The sequence below is a fragment of the Ictidomys tridecemlineatus genome, chromosome 14, assembly GCF_052094955.1.
Source record: "Ictidomys tridecemlineatus isolate mIctTri1 chromosome 14, mIctTri1.hap1, whole genome shotgun sequence".
In the NCBI taxonomy this organism is placed as follows: Eukaryota; Metazoa; Chordata; class Mammalia; order Rodentia; family Sciuridae; genus Ictidomys; species Ictidomys tridecemlineatus.
Genome location: NC_135490.1, coordinates 18,567,147 through 18,587,088, shown reverse-complemented (window position 1 = coordinate 18,587,088; position 19,942 = coordinate 18,567,147). Strand labels below are relative to the sequence as shown.

The 19,942-nt window shown below is 39.3% G+C and overlaps 1 long non-coding RNA gene and 1 pseudogene across 1 annotated transcript; one reads left to right on the top strand and one right to left on the bottom strand.

The window, feature by feature from the left end:
- Window positions 1-1,568: 1,568 nt before the first annotated feature.
- LOC144370303 (uncharacterized) lies at window positions 1,569-17,978 on the bottom strand. Its single transcript, XR_013430254.1, has 3 exons — window positions 14,162-17,978; window positions 13,092-13,189; window positions 1,569-3,674 (listed from the first exon to the last, which is right to left on the bottom strand). It is a non-coding gene; the product is annotated as an uncharacterized LOC144370303 (long non-coding RNA).
- On the top strand, window positions 3,713-5,452 carry LOC101956767 (protein Wnt-8a pseudogene; annotated as a pseudogene).
- Window positions 17,979-19,942: the final 1,964 nt, after the last annotated feature.

Below are 19,942 nucleotides of genomic sequence, written 5' to 3'. Positions count from 1 at the left end.
GATGATGGTTGATATATTCTATATATGTCAGTTAAGTCTAGGTTATTGATTGTGATATTGAGTTCTATAGTTTCTTTATTCAACTTTTGTTTGGAGGATCTGTCCAATGGTGAGATAGGTGTGTTGAAGTCACTCATAATTATTGTGTTGTGGTCTATTTGATTCTTGAAGTTGAGGAGAATTTGTTTTATGAATGTCGCAGCACCAGTATTTGGTGCATAAATATTGATAATTGTTATGTCTTGTTGGTGAATGGTTCCTTTTAACAGTATATAATGTCCTTCCTTATCCCTTTTGATTAACTTAGTCTTTAAGTCGATTTTATTCAATATGAGGATGGCCACCTCTGCTTGCTTACGAGGACCATGTGCGTGGTATATTTTTTCCCAACCTTTCACCTTCAGCCTGTGTATGTCTTTTCCAATCAGATGTGTCTCCTGGAGGCAGCATATTGTTGGATTTGTTTTTTCAATCCATGTTACCAGCCTATGTCACTTTATTGGAGAGTTTAAGCCATTAACGTTTAGAGTTACTATTGATATATGGTTTGTACTTCCAGCCATGTTTGATTATTTATCTTTTTTTAAAATTTAGTTTGTTTCTCCATGATTAGCTTCCCCCCCCCCCCGCCCTCTGTCTTTACTGAGGCACTTCCCACTGATGGTTTGGGTTATTGTTTTTCATTTCTTCCTTGTGTATTGTTTTGCTCAAGATGCTTTGCAATGCTGGTTTTCTGGCTGCAAATTCTTTTAACTTTTGTTTATCATGAAAGATTTTTATTTCGTTGTGATACCTGAAGCTTAATCTTGCTGGATACAGAATTCTTGGTTGGCATCCATTGTCTTTTAGTGTTTGAAATACATTGTTCCAGGATCTTCTCGCTTTCAGCGTCTGTGATGAAAAATCTATTGTTAACCTTATTGGTTTACCCCTGAATGTAATCTGCCTCCTTTCTCTTGTAGCTTTTAATACTTTCTCTTTGTTCTGTATATTGGATATCTTCATAACAATGTGTCTTGGCGTTGGTCTACTGTGATTTTGTATGCTCGGTGTCCTGTATGCATCTACAATTTGTACATCCGTTTCCTTTTTTATTTCTGGAAAGTTTTCTGTAATTATTTCATTCAGCAGGTTACTCATTCCCTTGGTTTGAATCTCTATACCTCCCTCTATCCCGGTGACCCTTAAGTTTGGTTTTTTTATGTTATCCCATATCTCTTGGATGTTTTTCTCGTGATTTTTTACCAGCCTTTCTGAGTTGGCTAGACTCTTTTCAAGATGATATATTTTGTCTTCATTATCTGACGTTCTGGCTTCTACTTGCTCCACTCTGTTAGTGATACTCTCATTTGAGTTTTTAATTTGGTTTATAGTTTCCTTCATTTCTAGAATTATTGTTTTTTTTATAATCTCTATCTCCTGATAAAGATGCTTAACTTCTTCTTTTATCTGTTTATGTAATTCATTTTCAATATGTTCTTTCACTGTTTGAATCTGCTGTCTCATATCCTCTTTAAGGTTCCATTCCATCTGTCTAAGGTATTCCTTTTTTTTTTTTTTTAAGAGAGAGAGAGAGAGAGAGAGAGAGAGAGAGAGAGAGAGAATTTTTAATATTTATTTTTTAGTTCTCGGCAGACACAACATCTTTGTTGGTATGTGGTGCTGAGGATCGAACCCGGGCCGCACACATGCCAGGCGAGCGCGCTACCGCTTGAGCCACATCCCCAGCCCCTCTAAGGTATTCCTTGAGTTCTTTATTTGACCATTTTTCTGATGACTCTAGGTCCTCCTGAATATTTAGGCTGTCCTGCATTGTTTGTACTCCTTTTCTTCCTTGCTTTTTCATGCTGCTTGTGTTACTTCTTGTTCTGTTTGACTGCTGAGTTACTGTTTACTTCTATAAATTTATTTGATGCTTGGAAGGAAAGGTATTAGAAGGGAAGGGAAGAAGTCACTAAAGAGAATGAGAGTAAGCAAGTAGAAATCATGGAAGGGGGAATAAGAAAATTGAGAAGAAATGAAAAGACAAAAGAAAAAAATAGAAAAGAAAAAAGAAAAAAATTTAAAAAATAATAAAAACTAATAAATTTAAATTTTAAAAAAAAATTTTAAAAATTAAAAAACAAAAAAATGAAAATGAAAACAAAACCCAAATTAAAAAAAAATTAATAAATGCAGTCTTAGAGTTTGATTAACTTCTCTTCCAGTAGGTGGAGCTGTGCCCACCGGGCCACGCTTCTCCTCTCAATACGCAGGAACCAATGTAGCAGCTTCTCCTCCCAGACTGGGCAGGTCTCCAATCCTGAGTGCCTAGGGCCTTCTTTTGTGTCTAGTCACTTCCCCACTTTTTCTCTAGCCAGGACCCACTCTCCGGTGATGCTCACCACAATACTGGCTACTCGCCAGGTCTGCTGCTCCCAGGAGCCCTGTTTTCATGAACGACTGGGCACACTCTCCCTGTTTGCCCTTCCCTCAGACCCTAAGTTTGTGGAGCTTGGGGCTGAGAACCCTCAGCAAATTTTGCTTGCCCTCCGGTAGCCATGCCTCCGGTAGCTGGTGCAAGAGACCTCAGTTGTCAGCACTGGTGGGAGCAGTAGCCAGGAGTTCCGCGCCGCGGGTCCCGCGCCACTCCTGATTCCCTTGGTCTGGCTATCCTGCTCACGGGAGAGCTGGGAGGGGTCCTTACGGGAGAGCTGGGAGGGGCCCTTAAGGTTTCTTTGATGTGTGGAGAGGGAAGGCTAGGGGATTACACACCTGTCGCCGCTGGTTTCAATAAAGTTATCTCCTCCGCTGCATTCTGGTGATGTCAGTTCTCTGCCATGGTGGTATCCCATGCAAATGGTGGCAGTTCATTCCCTTTGCCGGGTGACCAATACAACGGGTGGGTGCTGACTGTCTCTCCCAAGCTCCGTTTCAATCCTGTGGCCAATGCCTATGAAGGCTCGGTTGGCCTTAACCTCCGTAGGATCAGAAGGGCCGACCAGTTGTTTCAGCGGGATCGCTTAGTGCTGAGTCACAGCAGTTTGTCTGCGAGAAGCAGGTGAACGGGAGCTTGAATTCAGCTGATCTGGGCTTGGTGTGTGTTCTGAGAGGCCCAGACTATTCGTCCCAGATCCACGTCAGCTCAGCATTGCCTAGTGATCCTGAGCAAACAGCATTTAGACGGTTTATGACTCCCTATGCCTGTGCAGCTGAAGAGATCAGAGACTTGATCTCTCTGCACCCGCCGCCATGTTCTCTGAACATGGCTACTGTTTCTATTTCTGTTATAACAGATGACAGTGCGAACCAACTTTCCATCCATAAGTGACAAAGTCCCTAATATTTATCTCATGTACTTCAAGTCCTCACTCACAATAGTCTTCTTAAAATCTTTCCAGCTTCACTAACAGTTTTATGGAGACTCTTTTCTGCTTTTACCCACCACCCAGTTGCAAAGGCAATTATTTTAAGTTCTTTTTATAATGGTAGACCTAATCCCTATGACCATATTCTATTCTAGCTATTTACTCCTGTATAAATTCCCCTCAAAATTGATGGCTTTAAAAAAACAACCATGTGATTACATCTCACATTTTTATAAGTCAGGAATTCAGGTAGAAATCACCTTTTATTCTGCATGACACTGCTGAAGTCACTCAGTGGATTCTAGTTGATGGCGTCACTAAGTTGAGCTGCAGAGTACAAAAACAGATTCAATTACTTGGCAGGGATGCCTTTAGGGATCCCTGCACCCTCCTTCTTTCCATTTGGTACTTCAAACAAGACAGATTTCTAATGGCAGCTCAGGCTCCAATACGCCATACTGGAACCTTCCAGTCTCTTAAGGGCAAAGCTTAGAACTAGCTAACATCACCTTTATGGTATTCTATTGGTCAAACAGTCACAGTCCAACTCAACTTTCCAGGTAGGAGAAATAAGCCTCACCTGTTTGTGGAAGAAGTGTAAAAGGACTGCAGCCATTTTGATGCTATAATCAGAAAAATTTTTTTAACTAATTTTATTTTATTATTTTATTTAATTTTTAGTACCAGGGATTAAACCCAGGGGTGCTTAATCACTGATTCCCATCCTTAGCTCTTTTTATTTTTTTATTTTGAGATAGGGTCTCACTAAGTTGCTTAGGGTTCACCAAGTTGCTGAGGCTGGCTTTGAACTTGTGATCCTCCTGCCTCAGTCTCCTGAGCCACTAGGATTACAAGCATGAGCCACCATGGCCAGGCAAAACTAATTTTATAAAACTCCAAAAATCCTAAAATCTATGTTGAAATGTTGGAAACATTTTATTTAAGTTCAGGCAAAGCTAAGAGTTACAGTTCTCACCATGCCTACTCATTATTTTACTGGAGTGGAAAATACAGTAAAGTACAAATAAAATTAGAAGTCCCAGGTTGAGCTCACTTCTTTGCACTTGACCCTAACCTGGACATGGCCCCTAGGAGTAGACAGGGCCATAGGGCACCTTTTTGTGCTGTGGGTGGCCAAGAGCATATATTGTGCCACGTTTGGTGCCTCTGCCTCCCCATCTCACCCCTACTACCAATGTGGGCTTGAGTACCCAGAGTGGCATTGAGCAGTGTAAGTTCCTTTTTTTTTGTTATCATTGGAACTGCCCTGAAAACACTCTCCAGCTCACCACCCACAACAGGCTGAGAAATGCCAACAGAGAGATTTCCTTCATTCATGCCATCAGCTCTGCCTGAGTCATGTACACCATCACTAAATACTGTAGCATGGGTGACTTTGAAAACTGTGACTGTGATGAGTCAAAAACAGAAAAACAGGAGGCCATAACTGGATCTAGCGAGGCTGCAGCGACAATGTGGAATTTGGGGAAAGGATCTCCAAACTATTTGTGAACAATCTGGAGAAGGGGAAGGATGCCAAAGCCCTGATGAGTCTTCACAACAGGGCCGGCTGGCAGGCAGTAAGAGTCACCGTGGAAAGAATCTGCAAATGCCATGATATCTCAGAGAGCTGCAGCATCCAGACATGCTGGCTGCAGCTGGCTCACTGCTGGGAGATGGGAGACTACCTAAAGGACAAGCATGACCAGTCACTGAAAATTGAGAAGGATAAGCAGCAGCTAAGGGCTGGGAACAACGCCGAGGGTTGCTGAGCTCCCACTGAGGCTCTTCCTCCTAGCATAGAAGCTAAGATAATCATTTTAGAGAAATCTGCAGACTACCATACCTGCAGTTCCAGCCTGGGCATTTATGACACAAAGGGTCGAAAGTGTCTGCAGACCAGCTGCAATACATTCAAGTAGGAGCAACACAGCTGTGGGCACCTGTGCACTGAGTGTGAGCTACAGGTGGAAGAGAGGAAGACTGAAGCCAAGAACAGCTGTAACGGCAAATTTCAATGGGGCTGCATGGTCAAGTACCACCAGCTTAGGCATGTGGTGAACAAGTACTACTGCATGCACTCCCCAGACAGTGCCCAGGCCTGATGCAACAGGACAGACTGATAACGCCCCACATGAACCAGTTTGACAGTGGAGGGCAACACCACTTCTCTCTTGGAGAGAATAGACTGGAAAACAATTGGAAAATCACAGGGATAGTTTTGTAGTCCTCATGATATCTGCTATAGATGGGGAAATGGAGGCCCAAGACTATAAAAGATATTCTTGGCAGAGTTGATATTGGAACCTGGGCTTCCTGACTTGGGCACACCCAATCTTTCCTGCGATTTCCTGGTACTTGTGCCTATACTTATTGTGCAGCTTGCTAAGAAATTGGTTTGGTTTGGTTTGGGGCATCCACACCCAGAGAAACTCTCAAAAATATTTCTTCCTTTAAATTTTAGACCATGTTCAGCCCAGCTGTGCTGCTGGGAATCAGAGGGTATAGAAGCAAAAAATTAGAGTTCTGTTCAGATCCCTGAAGGAGCAAATTTCTGCCACTCTGGCTGGGTCCAGAAAAACCAACTGCAAATTCCTACAGATACGTGAAGCAGACAGACTTTCTAGCTCCTACTGGGAGGATTTTAAAGTATTGAGTTTTTCATCTGAGTATGCACTTTTTAAAAATTCTTCCCACCCTAGTCTAAGGGAATTCAGGAGAGCTTTTTCAGCTCATAAAACCACCTGTGGTATCAAGGAGAGGGAATGGTCACAGTAAGCAGACAGGTGACCATGACTTACCAAAGTCCTACAAGACAGATATTCCCCCAGACAGCTATAAACCTCTGTTATGTCATTTACCAGATTGAAAACTCAACTGCATTTTGTAATAAATGTTTCTAGGATATATCCAGCTGGGACCTTTTGTTACTCTCCTTGGTAAACTTAGGGTCAGGAAGGGAATAGGAGCCCTGCTTCTGTGTTCCCATTACCCACCACACTAAGCAGGGGAGGTAGAATATCAAACTCACTTGATTTCAATGTTTGACAGATAATGAAATTGAGATACAGGCATTGGCAAATAGGAAAAAAAATTACAGACCTACGGATTCTACAAGAATTATTTTAATTAATGTTATTTTAATTCAGCCTAAGCAATTTGGGGACTTAAGTCACCCATATTCACAGTGTGTTTGCTCCTTTAACTTGAGCCTCTTGGGTACACTAAGACGTGGGCCCCAGGGAAAGAGACTAGGACAATCATGGATTCCACTTTCCTCATTTGCATTTTTACAACTTCTTCCAATAGTAATTTTTAGAGGAGAAGGAGTTTCCTATGAAGAGCCCTGGGGGCTCAGCCACTGATTTCCTAAATATGAATATCTCAGAACTGGGAATCTCTCCTGTCTGCATGTGCCTGGTACTCTGCAGGGAATTTGAATAAACAAGTGAAACGACTGAACTCCAATAGTGAGTATTCACACCAAGCTCCTTGTTTTAAATTAGAAAATAATCTAGATGTTTAATAATAATGTAAACTATTTAAATAATGTAAATCATGCCCCTATAATGGAATCTTAATCTCTAAAATAATATGCTTGAGAAATATTTAGTAACATGGAAAACACACATGATATTAACTGAACAAAGTCGATTACTAAATACCATGTTCAGGATGAATCCAATTTTGTTTTTAAAAATGCAAAAATATTTGCCATCATGTAATAAAAAACTTGAAAGGATTGTTTTCCTCTTTTATTTTTCTACTTTGTTTTAAATATATGTGCCTACAATAAACAAATATTTTTGTCATCAAAAAAAGAAAAAAGAAGATGTCTTAAGTTGAAAAATAACCAAAAAAAAAAATACTGCCATTTAGACAGCATGAGAAAAATCAAAAGAATCATGAATAAATTATTAGAATTAAAAAAAATTAGCAATATTTCTGAGTAGAAAGTCATATTGAAAATGTAATTAAAATGTAATCAATTTAATAGTCTAGCAATAACAAATTAAATAGTATAATTTTTAATTATGCAATCTATAACTACAAATAAAGTATTAAGTCTCTAGGACTTCCAAAATATACATATACTTTTTATTTAATAAATTAGGAAATTTTATTGAAAGATATAAAAGAAAACCTGAATAAATAGGAAGCTATACAATGTTCTTGAATAAGAATATTCAATATTCTATGGAATTAAATTTTACCTAAATTCATTTGTAGGTTTTATGTAATACTGATTCAAACTTCCACAGATTTTCCATGGAATTGAACATCTTGATTCTAAAATTTACCTTAAATAGATCAGAAAGAGCCAAAAAAAAAATCTCTGAAAATAACAAGAAGATAAGGCAACTTGCTCTACCAGATATCAAGTTCTATTATAAAACTTTAATAATTAAAGCCATGTGAGGATGGCAAACTGACCAAGTTAAAGGAATATTATACTTTATTTGTAAGAAAGAATGAATTTTACATAGACACAGATGGACTTTCCATTAAATGTTTTAGATTAATTGGTTATCACATGAGAGAATGAAATGGCATGTGTACTTCCCAGGATATCTAAAAATGTATTCAAGGTAAATTAGAATATCTTGTTTGAAAGACAAAACTTTCAGAATATAGAAACTGTGCATGGGACCTTAGAAGAGCAAATTATTTCTCCAACAAACAAAACGAAGGCTAACTGTATTCGGACTCTCCAGGGAAACACAATGAATAAGATATATGTTTATATAGAAATTCTCTGCAAGGAATTGACTGACATGATTATGAAAGCTGACAAGACCCAAGGTCTGCAGTCTCCAGGCTGGAGACCCACGGAGCCCATAGTATCGTTCCAGTCCAAGTCCAGAGGCTTGAGAATGAGGAAAGCAGATGGGAGAGCTCTAGTCTGAATTCTGGCAGGCCAGAGACTCAGAAGGAGCCCATGTGTGGTGGTTAATTTGGGGTGTCAAGGCAACTGGACTGAGGGATACCTAGAGAATTGGTAAAACACACTCCTGGGCGTGTCAGTGAGGGAGTTTCCAGAGAAGACTGGCATGTGGCCAATAAACTAAGTGGGGAAGACCCACCCTCAGTGTGGGTGGACATCATCCAATGGATTGGGAGACACAGACAAAACAGGACACAAAGGATGACCTCCTGCCCCCCCAGTTCTCACTCCTCTAGTGGGCACACGTTCTATTGTTGTTGCTGCACTTGGACATCAGACTCCAAGTTCTCCAATCCTTAGGCTCTGAGACTTGCACCAGTGACCCTCTGAAAGTTTGCAAGCCATTGACCTCAGAATGAAACCTATGCTGTCAGTATCCTTGATTCTGTGGCTTCTGGCTTCTTAGACTAAGTTCCTGTCTCTCCAGCATAGGGGTAGACCTCAGAAGGAGCCCAGATGTGGTGGAACTTTTCAACTTTTATGATCATAAAGATTCATTTCCTAATAACTTCCCTCACCTATACATTTGGGGAACTCTGGCTCAGAACTGAAAGTCCAAAGGTAAGAAGAATCAATGTCCCACTCAAAGCAGCCAGACAGAAGGACTCCCATCTCTTAAGAGGAAGGTCAGATTTTTAGTTCTAATCAATTACTCAACTGACTGGATGAGGCCCACTTTTGTTCCTTCTACAGGTTCAAATGTTAACCTCATTCAGAAAAACCCTCACAGACACATCCTCAACTAAATGTCTGGGCTCCCCATCGCCTTGTCACATTGACTCACAAAACTGACCCTCATGCTAACCATAAAGGAAAAGATTGATAAATCCAACCACATTGAAATTAAGAACTCCTCTTCATCCAGGGATAATAAAAACAATATGAAAAACAAGCCACAAACTAGGAAAGGACAATGGTAACATTAGGAGCTGTCTTAGTCAGCTTGGGCTGCTGTGACACTATATCATGGACGGGGTGGCTTAAACAACAAACATTTATTTCTCACAGTGGTAGAAACTGAGGAGCTCAAGATCCATGTGCGGGCAGATCCTGTGACTGGTGAGGACATTTTCTACTTGGCAACTGTTTTCTTCTCATTGGTTAGCAGAGAAAGCAAGCTTTAGTCTGTTTCTTCTCTTATAAAGACACTAATCCACCGTGGGAGCGCCACTGTCATGACCTCACCCAACTGAATTAACCACCCAAAGTTCCCACCTCCTGACACCGCCCCGCTGGGGTTTGAGTTGCATCATGTTAATTTTAGGAGGACATAAACATGGAGCCCATAATAATAACCAAGTAAAGATTAATATCTGGAGCATGTAAACAACTCATAGGAATCAACCACACTCATAATCAAAGAAATGAAATTAAGACCAAGAAGAGATAGTGTTTCACACCATGAAATTGGTAAAACAATACCAAGTGTTGGTAAGGACATGGAGCAACCCTTACACATTCTAGTCAGGGGATAAACTGGTATAATTACTTTAGAAAATCATTACCAAATACATTTGAATGTGTATATATCCTATGACCTAGGGATTCTACTCTTACTAATGTATCCTAAAAATCTAAAGCAACTCTTATTCTTGTGCAATGAGACCTGTACAGAAATATTCTTACCAATAATGTTCATAATAGCTAAAATCTGGATCAGTCCAAGAGTCCATCAGCATTAAAATGGATAAATCCATTATGGCATGTATCTATAGTGGAATACTATATGGCAGTAACAATAAATAAACTAGTTACCTGCATCAACATAATATGGGTCATAGAGTCACAGGATAATATAATAATAACAGTAAAAATATTATACTTATTAATACATAAAGTATTACCAAGCTCTTGTCTGATAATGAAATTGTCTAAGTGCCATGTATAATTTAATTCCATAAGAATTTGACCTTAGAAAATTATCATGAATATGTGAAGAAACAGAAATTATCATTTAGCTATAGAAATTATCATTTGCTAATTAAGTATTTATTGAATGGATTAACTCTATTTAAATGACAGCGAAAATAGAAAGTAGCATAAAAATTGATATATGCTAAGTGGAAAATAATTTTTAAAATTTCACATATAACTCTATTACAACATTGTCAGCATGAAATAAAGATTTGAAGGAAGGAAGTCAGAAGGCAAAATAGATGTAAAACATGGTTGGCAAGAATGAATGCCTCAATAATTGCCTAAGTCTATCCTGGTCTGAATGGCTCAAAATAAAGCCTAACTTCTTCAAGATAAGCCACATTCCCATAACAGACATACTATGTAGATGGAGTGATTGGGAATATTCAACTGTCCTTGTGTTATTGACAACAGGAGGAGTACAAATTTAATGAGAATGCAGTTTGCATACTATCCCATCAGGACTTTCTGTGCATGGCTGATACAAGAAACTAAAATGATCAATGGTGTTGAAATTAAAATGATCAATGGTATTGAAATTAAAATGATCAATGATATCAAATCCCATAGAAAAGCAAAATCTGGAATAGCCAGAACTCTGTAATCAGAAGTGATCACTCTAGCCAGTCTTCATGAGCCATGCATTAGCCTTCAGTGACCAATCTAGAACTTTGCAAGGATAATTCTAAATACTTACATACCTTTATTTAAGGGAAAGAAAAGTTTTTCTCACTTACTTCCTCATGGAAATGTAAAAACAGGGAAGAAAGCTAAGAATAATCAGAACTGTGAACCCCTCTCACATAAATTGAAGTATTATGATGGACTAAGAAGGCAAAGACTTTCATATCTGAAGGACAGAATGGTTGCAGAGGTGTGTGTGCTGCAGAATACACAAAAGTCATGAAGAACAGGCATTTGTTGACCACAAACACAGCCACCAAATCCCAAAACTAGAAGTGAGCCAGAAAGGCAGTAGTTCTGGAACAACTTTACTAAACATATGGAACTCATTTCCCCAATAAATTGTATAAGACAAAAGTGGAATAGTCTGAGAAGGGATTGATTAGAGTTCTTCTGTCCATGGACTTGATATAAAAAGAGGGTAGTGATGTCTGTCCATGAAGACCATCACAGCAGGATACAGCCAAACTCCTCCAAATAGATGGTTGGGTCACTGACAGTCACCAAATAGACTCTGTGTAATGCCATCTCTTGTGCCTTTATCTATGTTGGCACAGTGCCTGGTACACAGTGGGTGCTCCAGGCATATTTGTTCAATGACATCGGATACGATCTGTATCTCCTACCTCCTCCAACCCATCATTAATCTTTAATCTGCTGTGTCGTCTCTCTTAGAAGAGAAACTGGAAACCAGAGACCCTTATCAGACGTAATCCCCCCAATACTTATTAAAATCAGTAAAATATAAGTGAGGCATTCTCCTTTTATTGAAACAAAAATATGAAGATGGAGTCATTAAAGTATTCTTGAATAACAGTATTTCCAAGCAAGTTATTACATTAAATGAAAGCACACAGCAAATACCCAATTTAAATTTACCCCTTATTTCTAGCTATGATTTTAGTATAAAAACTTTATTTAGTAAAAAAATTCATTGTGCCACACCTTCTTCTCCAAACAACTATTTTGTTAAATTCTGCTATTTATTTACCGGTTTGTCAACAGGTATGTGGTAACTCTAAAGTTGTAACTCAAGTTACATCTTATCTATGGAGAAATAAAACTGGTAAGAAAGCAAACCCTCCTTTCTTTTCTCTCTACCATCTTTGCTTATGTGGAAAGTTCATAAGAATACCCTGTGCAAGTAGTTCAAAATGTGTAACTACCATGTCACAGCCGCCAAAATCTGTCAACAGGAGAGGACAAAATGCTATAAAATGATCTGACATGATGGTTTTAACAGACGTGCATGTAAAAAGTCTCTAGGTATTTCTCTCCTAGTCATTCCACAGATATTTCAGGCCTTCCCCTGAACCATAAGGAATGTGCCATGTATTTACTGCATTTCTTCCCTGGCCTTCTGCAACCAACTCCTACAGCTGCAGGGAATAACAAGAACCGAGACCTTCTCAAGGTCCCTTGCTGTCACTTCACATATTAATCAAAGAATGTTGCCAAAAGAAAATGTACCGTATAAATCTAAGCTCACTGTCTCTGCAACATTCTGATCACCTGCTGGGAAACAGGGTGAGTCTAAAGTCCTCAACGAGGAACTCCACAGAACAGACAAAACTAACAAGTCAAACAAAGCAGAACTTTTCACTTCATGAAATGACAACTAAACAAGGGGACAAGAGGGATCAAAAGGGAACAGTGATGCTCACCTGTAACCCCCAGCGGCTCCAAAGGCTGAGGCAGGAGAATGACAAGCTTAAGGCCAACCTCAGCAACTTAGCAAGACCTTATCTCAAAATTTTCAAAAAGGTCTGGAGATGTAGCTCAGTGGTAAATCACCACTGGGTTCAATCCCCATTACCAAATAGGAAAAGTAACTGAAAAAAAGATTTTCCGCTCTCAAAGACTATCATAAGTGATTTTTTTTTTATTTTGAAAAAGTTCGAAGTTCAAAAAAAATTAGAGTACAATGAACATTGCTATACCCTTTGCTTATATACACCAACTATTAATAATCTTGTTGCACCTTCCCTTTCTCTGGACACAAAAACTGATATGACCTAACATTTGTGTTCCCCCGATGCTTCATTTGTTGAAATCCTAACCTCCAAGGTGACGGTATTAAGATGTAAGGCCTTTGAGAAGGGATTAGATTGTGGTTTTTATCCGGTTTTTTTCATTGCTGTGACTAAAAGACCTGACAAGAACTATTTTAGAGGAGGAAAAATTTATTTAGGACTCACATTTCAGAGGTCTCAGTCCACAGATGGCTGACACCATTGCTCTGGGCCTAAGGTGAGACAGAACATCATGGCAGAAGAGTGTGGCACAGGATGTGGCCCTAGGAGACAGAGATTGAGAGACTCTCCCCACCACAGACAGAATATACACCCCAAAGGCAAGCCTGCAATGACCCGCCTCCTCCAGCCACACCCTACCTGCCTACAGTGACCACCCCATTAATTCCTATCAGAGGATTACTGCACCGAACAGGTTAAGACTTTCATAACCCAATCATTTCACACCTAAGTTTGTTACATTGTCTCACCACATGAGCTTTTGGGGGGACATAAGAATCATGGTAGTGAAACCCTCTTCAATGGGATCAGTGTCATTATTTAAAAAAAAAAAAAATCCGAGGCTGGGATTGTAGCTCAGCAGAACAGCACTTGTCTAGCACGTGAGGCACTGGTTTCGATCAATAAATAAATAAAATAATGAACCCCAGCAGATACTATTTAAAAAAAAAAAAAAGTGAGACCCCTCACACCTCCTACCCATGTGAACACAGCAAAAAGGTGCTATTTATGAGCCAGGAAGCAAGCCCTCACCAGATAGTTGGGACCTTACAGATGGGTCCTTAGGGGTATATTGGAATCCTACTCCCTTCCTCTTTCTCTTCACTTCCTGGCCACCAGGAGGTGAGCAGCTTTGGTACCCAGGCACTACCTGCCATCATGTTCTGACACAGACCCAAAGTGACATGGTCACTTGACCAAGAAGCTTCTAAAACTGTGAACCAAAATAAATCTTTCTTCCAAGTTGATTAACTCAGGAATTTCGTTACAGTGACAGAAAGCTGGACAACACAACATTGTGAACAACACAACACTTCATCCCTAAATATGTATCTCTCACAAATAAGGACATTCTCCCGCACGACCCAACATCATTACTTGCCACTAAAAATCAATTTAATAACGGCAACCAACGTCTAACCCATTTGTCAAATTATCCCATTTGTCTCCCCCCACCCCCACAAAAAATTTGTCTTTTACAGCTTTTTTTAAAATTGAAGGTCTGACCAACTCACATGTTAGATTGTGTGTTCTTTTTCTCTAGTCTCCTATCGCCACCCTCTGATCTTCATGACACTGTCCTTTGATAAGTCCAGGCCACTCATCCTGCAGAAAATTTGACATTCTGGATTTGTATGACGGTTTTCTCGTGATTAGTTTGCAAAACATTTCTTGTAAGAACCCCACCTCAGATCCCTATGTGCCCCCTGCATCACAGCTGGAGGCAAATCAGGCCAACCTGCTGTGACATGCCACGCTGGACCATTCGGAACAAGGACAACTACTAGATCTCTTCACTGTAAAGGCTTATTTTGTCCCATTGCAATTAATATGTGATATGTGGAGTGAATCTTTGTGTAAATCATCTGTTGCTCAACAATCTTGGAGATGCTTCTCCCCTAAATCAACTGTTACCCCCGGGAGTTTGCAAAACAGAGATTTCCCCATTCCGTCATTCCTTTTGCATTTATAAGGTACTGTTCTGTTTTAAAGAAAAGTTTTTCTTTGCTCTCCTTCTGTTTCTCCTTCCTCTCTCTTCCTCATAGCACTATGGACTCTAGGAATTTGAATATTTGTTATAGTTTGTTATCATTACTATTATTTTTGAATCTCAAATTATTCCAAATTTGGTTCATAGGATCCCTTTCAAGTCAGTTCCTGAGGTTTTGTGTTGACAGAGATTCATCATCATTTAGGAGGGTTCTTAGTTTCTAGTTAATAAGATATTCCAGGTTAAACTAGACTCTTCTTCACCCCATCCTGGGGTCTGCCGTGTCTCTAAGCAACCCTGATTCATTGTGATGGGTAATGGACCCTAGCTGTGCTCACACTTATGAGGGGCCTAATTTGAACTAAAAGCACAAAATATTGAATCCAGCCAGGCTATTTAACAACAGCAAAATTCAAAAGAAAGTAATGATTCTGGTCCAAATTTTTGAATGAAATTAACCATGAATTCCCCTTTATTTCCACTTTATTGTATACAACATGTATACCAAAATGCTCAAAACGTTGTTCAGTATCCAAAAAGTATAAATCATTCTTGTTAATATAAACAAACATCAATAATATAAATCAGTGAAATCTAGCCAAACACTGACATAGGGTATGTGGATTGCATTTGGCACTAAATTTATCAGCCAACTATTTTTGTTGTGGTTGTTTTGTTTGATGTTGTTGTTGTTGTTATGGCTTAAGCCTATTTTAAAATAAAATTAACCTGCCTTCTTGGAGTCACAAATACAAGGCAAGGTATAACAGACCCTTATCAAAATACAAGGAAAACCACCTGAAGTTAGGGATCCTCGGTAGGTAATTTTCCAGCGAGTAATCTTTTTTGCTCTCTGTTCTTTATAATTATTCTTTCAACTTTTCTATGTGTTTAAAATTTTTAACAGTAAAATAATAAATAAGTACCTAAATATATTTAAGCTATTTATTCTCTAAGTCCTTGCAAAACCATCAGCCTTATCTTCCTTCAGACTAATGATGACCTTGTCACTCTGCTGTTCAAAAATCTTCAGTAGTTCCCCACTAATCTCACAATGTTGGAAGGACTGTGTATTATACTGACTAAAAACATGGAGTCTGCAGTCAGATTCTGAGTTCGAATCCCAAAGTTGCTATTATCATCCTCTCTTATCCATAGGAGATATGTTCTAAGATCCCCAGTGGAATTGCAGGTAGTACCAAACCCTACATATACATCAACAACATTCACCTTGTCACTTACAGAAAGCACTCTATGGCAGGGGGTGGGGGGAATTGGCATATTCAAAGTGCTATCATTGCTGCCATTGCACTTTGAGGTCACTATTAAGTACAATTAGGGTTACTTTAACAAAAGCACTGACACATGACAGTTGGTCTAATAACCAAAATAGCTACTAAGTGACTAACAGGTGGATAGTACATACAGGGTGGATCCACTGGATAAAGTCAGTGATGCACATACCAGGCAGGACTGAGTGGGATGGTGCAGGATATCATCATATCCCTCAAAATGGTGCATAATGTAAAACAAATTGTTTATTTCTGAAATTTTCCATTTATTATTTTTAGATCATTGATTGACTTCAAGTAACTGAAACTTCAGAAAGCAAAACAAGAAAAGGGGGGGGACTACTGTACTGATTAACTTGTAACCCACGGTATGTTTCTTGAACCTCCTGGTACCTGAACTTCCACAAGTGAATCAGGATGACAACAGTACCTACTTTACAAAGTGCTGTAAGGATCAAATGAGCAAAAACCCAAAACACATGAAGCAATGCCTAGCACACACTTACACTACATAACTGCCTCATTTGTGTAAAACCAACATACTTCCTGCCATATGATTATTTTCTGTTTTAAAAAAATCTGTGGTCAAATCCTTTGGGAAATGTTGCATTCAGTGAAGTAAAGCAAGAATTTTTGCAGTAGAAATTCTCAGCGCTTTTAATATTCTAACATCCATGGTGAATCTTCAAGAATGTAGATTTCATACTTGGTACATCTCAGGGAACCAACACTTCAAGATCAGAATTAGGGAAATACTGCCCTGAGGAATAAAACCTAAACTCCTTTGCCTGATTCTGAAGGTATTGCACTTAGCCACCCATTAACTTTGCCATCTCTTGCTTTCACTCACTGAAGTGTTGTCTGTCCAAGTTCAAACCCTGCTATCTCATTTCCCCATAAGTGTTGTGCTTTCTGCCTATGGGGATTGCCTCCCTTCTCATCCATCCAGACAGCTCCAACAGTGTTGTTCTACAAAGGCCTCTCAAATTCCCCCAGGGAGAATTCATTTTGCAAGTCTTGCTTCCCCTGAGTATTTTATTTTCAATTCTAGTAAAATGTATGATATTCTGTCCCAGGCTATGGATTTTTTTTTTTTTTTGCTTCTAGTATCCTAAAATAGTTTATTTGAATTATTTGTAATTCTACAAGAAGAAAAAGCACTTTCAAGTTACAGAGAGAATCTTTTGTCCGCCATTGATCTTAATCTTTTTCCCAAAAAGCATTGTTTAAATTGTAGTGACACAGACTGGTAGTATTATATATGTTTTTTTAAAATATCTGCTTCACTCTGGAACTATAAGTCCTAGAGAAAAAAATTAAATACTGTTCATTTTTGTATCTCCCATGATAGTTAACAGTACATGCCAAATACATGTGAAGGGGAGTTATTATATGTACAGAACTGTACTCACACCCACCTTGACTCATAAGAGGAATAAAATCGAGTAACCTCAGCAATAATAGATATTGTCTATTTAAAAATTCCTTGATCCATTTTGAACAATTTAAATCAAAGGAATCTATTCCTCTCCACCCTGTGAATTCTATAAAATAAATGAAGACAGGAATCCTGTAAACCAACTGAACACTTTCATTTTAGTAATTGGCAGTAAGCAGGATGCAGGAATCAGAGCTTACGAGGAAGAGAGTAGATGTCAATTGGGCAGAAGCTCAGTCCCTGGTTGGCATTAATTCTAGTGGGAAATGGTAATTAGATATATTCAGATTCTGACCATCTGGAGCTATAGGAAGCTTCTAAATTTGATTTGTGTTGGAGGAATTGTGGTCAAGAAAGGAACATGGACACAGTGATTTGGATGCACTCCAAAACGTGGCCTTTTTGGACCAAAAAACACGTAATTCTAGAAGAAAAATGCGAACAGAGTAATGCTCCCTTTTGCCCTAGAGCTGTTTCTTGGAAACCTGTCTGGAGAATGCACAGAGTTCACAGATAAGTATCTACCCAGAATTTCTAATCTCATGGTCAATAAACAAAGCGATATTTTATCTTCACATTAGAACACCACAATGTTCTACAAAAAAAAAAAAAAAAAAGTCGTGCCTCTGTGAGCTTCATGTGGCTCAGGCATGGAGAGTGTCATAAAGAGAAATGGCTAGATACTGTGCACACAACAGAACACTCCTCCATGCCAGCGACGTCAGCAGAGCCTGGTTTATGGCAGTTTCCAGAAACGCCTGGAAGATGCGAATTTAGGCTACAGAGAGAGCTAATAACATTTGTAAAAAAAAAAAAAAACAAAACAGAAATGTCCAACAGAACTATATACCAAGCCAATTTTTCCAGAATATAAAGCCAATCTTTCCGGAATATAAAGATATTAAAGGAGATCCTATTGCTACTATGCAATGCCCCCAAAGTGTAAGAATGACTGAGCTGTGTACTTAAGTGGAGCAGAGAAGGAACTATCTGGCTCAGCTTCTCCAATCGTCATGGGACAGGTTAATGGGGCAGCCAGACAGTGTGTCGTCAGCGGGGTTCATGTGTCGTAGGGGTCTGGCTCTCTTTAGACGTCCAGGTGGATACATGAGAACCACCTAAGTTTGAAAGTCTTTATCAGAGTCAATATGAAAACATAACTACCTTGTTATCTCAAGGAAAAAAATTAAAAGAAACGGAATGGAAGGGGGAAAGGAAAGAATACTAGAAAGCAAGGCAGATTGCTAGAAAGGGAGAAAGCAAGCTAGAGAGGGAGGGAGGGAGGGAAGTGTCCAAATTAGCACTTGCAATACAGGCATATGCTCATGCAGATTCTGTTTTCCTGTTCCTCAAAAGTGGATTCTTACATTAAAGGTTTCAGTTAAGGGCGGTACATTTGACATATAATCTGCTAAAAATTAATAGGTTCTGTGCTAGGAGGATATTGGTTAGAACTTGAAAGATGACAACTTCTTTCAAATTCCAGACCTGCCCACTCGCTATCTTCATACCCTCATATGAGACTCCAAGCCTCAGTTTCCTGATCTGTAAAATAGGTAAATTCTACTTTCCCCACAGGAGGGTAAAGACTGAGGAAGACGATACACGTGCAAGTGTTTCCCTTGTACTAAGTGCTTGATAAATCTGTGCTTTTGTTTTTCAGTCTCACTCTTTGAGAGTCTGGATTCAACTGTGACAAATGGCAAATAGGCATTTTATTGTCCAACCTGATAAGCTTTTCTCGACCAGAAATATATCTGACTGCTTCTGAACCCTCCATCTCAAAAACTAAGCCCATTGTGATTCACAACAGTAAAAAGAGCAATACCTACCATTTATCAAAGCCTCACTATGTTCTAAGTACTTTGAGTAATTTATCATATCTCCATTTGCTCCTCCTGGCAACATTAGCTTGATGCTTGTTTTTCTTTTTTTAAATATTTTTTTTAGTTGTAGATGGACACAATATCTTTATTTTATTTATTCGTTTTTCTATGGTGCTGAGGATTGAACCCAGTGCCTCACGCGTGTGAGGCAAGTGCTCTACCGCTGAGCCACAACCCCAGCCCAGGCTTGTTTTTCTAAGAAAGAAATTGAAGCACAAAATATTTAGACAAACTGCCTAAAGTTACACAGCTGCTAGGTGGCAGCCTGGGATCCAACCTCAGGCCTGACTACTCAGCACTGACACCTACCAAGAAGAGCGCACAGGAAGTTCCCAGGATGCTTCTACTCCCGCTGAGGAAGACCATATACGCTCTTGCCAGTTGGTAACCACTGCCCTGAGTTCGCTGCTTATCCCACATACAAGTATCAAAGTCATTCTCCATGATCAAAACCACACCTCATTCTTAAATCAGACTTTAGGAACCCTCAGGATACAGGCTAGACTCCACTTACTTTAATGTTGTATTTCAAAGTTCATAAAACTGTTAAAAGAAAGCTACTCCTTACCCCAAGTACCCTTTCCAGCACCTACAAGCTCTGCAATTAGACTACCCATTCTTGGAACACCTCTGACTGGTGCCATTGAGGGAAGAGAGTTCTTCCTTGAATTCTCCACCCAGAAAATTTG